Source organism: Haliaeetus leucocephalus, unplaced genomic scaffold (assembly GCF_000737465.1).
Source record: "Haliaeetus leucocephalus isolate CR32 unplaced genomic scaffold, Haliaeetus_leucocephalus-4.0 Scaffold451, whole genome shotgun sequence".
Lineage (NCBI taxonomy): Eukaryota > Metazoa > Chordata > Aves > Accipitriformes > Accipitridae > Haliaeetus > Haliaeetus leucocephalus.
This window is the reverse complement of record NW_010972887.1, coordinates 2,285,099-2,285,374: the sequence shown is the minus strand read 5'-3', so window position 1 is coordinate 2,285,374 and position 276 is coordinate 2,285,099. Positions and strand designations below refer to the sequence as shown.

Here is a 276-nt window from a genome sequence, read left to right as displayed (position 1 = left end):
CCCCGCCCCCTGCCTTGACGCTCGCATTCCCTTCCAGGCGGCGGTCAGAGTGAGGGGCCGCGCCTTCCCTCAGTCCCTCGCGGGGAAGGTGGGCTTCGCGGGGCGTTTCGGGGAGACGAGCGACGCCTCGCAGCGGGGCCGTTCCGCTCTTGGGGGGGGCCCGGCGTGTAACTCCCCCACCGGCGCGCTCCGGCCGCCACCTGTGGGCTTCGGGCGGGCGGGGAAACGGAGGAGGCTGGGGCGAACCGCCGCGCGGCGCCGGCTGCCCGTGCCCCA

At 76.8% G+C, this 276-nt stretch overlaps 1 protein-coding gene across 1 annotated transcript in view; it reads left to right on the top strand.

The window, feature by feature from the left end:
* Positions 1-276, top strand: part of LYPD1 (LY6/PLAUR domain containing 1) — a 22,626-nt gene that overhangs the window by 1,199 nt on the left and 21,151 nt on the right. The gene's annotated exons all lie outside the window — the stretch shown is intronic.